The sequence below is a fragment of the Rousettus aegyptiacus genome, unplaced genomic scaffold (assembly GCF_014176215.1).
Source record: "Rousettus aegyptiacus isolate mRouAeg1 unplaced genomic scaffold, mRouAeg1.p scaffold_m13_p_5, whole genome shotgun sequence".
In the NCBI taxonomy this organism is placed as follows: domain Eukaryota; kingdom Metazoa; phylum Chordata; class Mammalia; order Chiroptera; family Pteropodidae; genus Rousettus; species Rousettus aegyptiacus.
Genome location: NW_023416308.1, coordinates 6015947 through 6019044, shown reverse-complemented (window position 1 = coordinate 6019044; position 3098 = coordinate 6015947). Strand labels below are relative to the sequence as shown.

At 36.8% G+C, this 3098-nt stretch overlaps 1 pseudogene; it reads left to right on the top strand.

The window, feature by feature from the left end:
• Positions 1 to 119, top strand: LOC118603081 (annotated as a pseudogene).
• The last annotated feature ends 2979 nt before the right edge of the window (positions 120 to 3098 follow it).

Sequence of the window (3098 nt, the reverse complement as noted above, 5' to 3'; positions counted from 1 at the left end):
GTGTACTGCCATGCCACCCTGAACAGACCCAATCCTGTCTGATCTCGGAAGCTAAGTAGGGTCAGGCCTGGTGAGTACTTGGATGGGAGACCGCCTAGGAAGACCAAGTGCTGTAGGCATAAAAAATAAAAAAAGGGATTATAAGATGACAAGGTCCTTGCAATCTGAGGTCAACCAAATATTGCCTCACTTAAAAAATAAATGTATGTACGTACGTACGTATGTATATTAAAAGAATCCACGCCAATATACAACGTGGGGCAATTTAAAAATAGCAGGGACAGACATCCTCCTAGTTATATACTTTGAAATAATTAAAACGTTAAATTTCATGTCAGATTTATTTTACCACACTTTTTAAGTGAAGAAATAAGGAACTTTACAGATAAAGAAAAGCTAAAAGAATTCATCACCAGCTGACTTGCACCACAAAAAGTTAAAAGAAGTCCTTTAGGCAGAAGGAAAATACCAGATGGAAATCTGAATCTACAGGAAGAAATAAAGAGCACCAAAATAGTAACTACTTGGGAAAATAAAGACATTTTCCTCATTTAAAGCTATTTAAAAGATAATTGACTGTTTAAGCAAAACACTATATTGGGGATTTATAAAAAATACAGAAATAAATGTATGAAAATAGCACAAAGGCTAAGAGGAAAGATGAAATATACTTTGTAACACCAAACATGAAGTGGTATTATACTGCCTGATGGTAGACTGATAAGTTAAAAGGGGTACATTATGAACCCTAAAACTCCTACTTAAATAATACAATAAAAACTATTAAGATGACAGAGGAGGTAAATGGAATCATAAAAGTATTCAAAAGAAACCAAAAAAAAAAAAAAAACAGGAAAAAGGAAATAAAACAAAATTTTAAACCCAACATGCCAATAACCATATTAAATGTAAATGGTCTACACATGCCGATTAAAAGACAGAGATGTCAGGTGACCCAAACCCCACACTATATATTGCCTCTGAGAAATCCACTTTACATATATAGATACAAATAGCATAAAGTAAAATGATGGGAAAAGATGCACTATGCTAACACAAGAAGATGAGGAATGCAAATTAATATTAATGATTAATATTGCTATATTAAAGTATATTTTGGAGCAAATATTATAAATACGGGTCATAAAATAAAGGGACAAATTAAACAAGAGCATAACTATTACTAAAGTATTTATACATAAAAAAGGGTTTCAAAATAATGAAACAAATTACAGAATTATACAGAAATCCTCTATTATAGTAAGGGATTTCAAACAGCCTCCTCTTACAATAACTGATAGAACAAGTAAAGAGAAAATCAGTTAGGACAGAAAGGCTTGAACAACACTATCAACCAATATGACCTACCTGCCATTCATATAACACTCCATCCAAACAAAATGTAAATTTCCAAGTGCATACAGAATATTTATGGCCTGGAGACTATTCTAGGGAATAAAACAAGTCTCAATAAATTTTAAAAGATTCAAGTCATATAAAGTATATTCTCTGACCACAGTGAAATAACAAATTAACAAAAATCTGGGATATATCCAAATAATTGGAAACTAAGTTATACACTAATAAACAGCCCAGAGGTCAAAGAAAAAATCAAAGTCTTTTGAACTGAATGAAAATGAAGAGACACATCAAAGTTTGTGAGATGCAGGTAAAGAAAGCAGTTCTTAAAGGAAAATTAATAGCACTAAACACATTAGAAAAGAAGAGGTCTCATATCAGTGACTTTAGTTTTGACCTTAAACTAGAAAATGAAAAAATTAAGCTCAAAGTAAGCAGAAAGAAATAATAAAGATTAGAAAAGAAAATCAGTGAAATGGAAGCAGAAAAACAATAAAGAAAATCAACAGCACCAAAGTGGACTTTTGAGATCAACAAAATTGATACATCTCTAACCCAAAGGTCGCCATGCAATGGCCCGTAATCAACTGCCTGTTTTTGTTAGTAAAGTTTTATTGGAAGTCTCACCCATTCATTTGTGTATTGTTCCTGGATACCTTTGCTCTGTAAAAGCATTGTTGAGTAGCTGCAATAGAGACTATATAGCCTGCAAAGTCTTAAATATTTACTATTTGGCCTTTAAAAAGAAAAAGGTTGGGGATCCCTGCTCTAACCACACAGATCAGGAAAAAATACACAAATTCCCAACAGGAATGAGAGGTATCAGTAACGTTTTGCAGGTAGTTTAAAAATAAGGAGATATGATTGAACACCTTTTTAAGCCAATAATTAAATGTCCAACCAAAGGAAGTGAAAGTTTTCCTTTCAGGTCTACTATTACCACCCCACGAACAAACAAAAGTTATGGGCAACACGATTATTCTCTGCTCCGGCTGGGAGGGGATCCTTCTCCCCACATCCTTAGAAGTCCCGGGGAAATTTCAGGGTTGCTAGAAGCAGCCCAGGTCTCTCAATCCTGGCCTCTTTCACCTGAAACATGAAGGTCTTCCTGAGCTTACTGCTGGAGGTTTTGACTGAGATATAACTGACATTAAGTATATAAACCTACAGTACATATTCTTTTTTTGGTTCTGTTTCTTTCTTAGTATAATTCAGACCTGGATTGGAGTCCTGGCTCTGTCATGAATTAGCTGTATACAGCCTTATGCAAGTCACTCCTTCCCACCTATAAAATGGGCCAATTCTTCTTACCTTTCCTAATCCCCCTAGGTTTTTGGGAGAAAAACAAATGAACTCAAAATGATCCAAGGTGCTAGATGGTCCTGTGCAAACTGTGAGGTGCTGAGGGGTGATGGGAAACTCTGCTTAGGCTCATCTACTCTCTCAGGCTTGACGCTTTTGCCGAATCTGCCTTTCCGTACTGAGTCGGAGAAAGTCCCCACTCCCACCGCAAATCACCGCCAGAGCTGGGGCAACCTGTCAGTTCCCTCAAAGTCCAATAAAAAAGAAAACTGTACCCTGAATGTCTAACCCTGTGAGGAGCTCACGCCGGAGCCGAGGCTCAGAGAAAGCCTAGTCCTGCGCACCTTCTCCCATCCCTCAGGGCCGACTCCAGCCCACCACTCTGCCTCCCTGAGGTCTCCGCAGAGTGCAGAGGAGAAGGAACCACAAGACTCAGC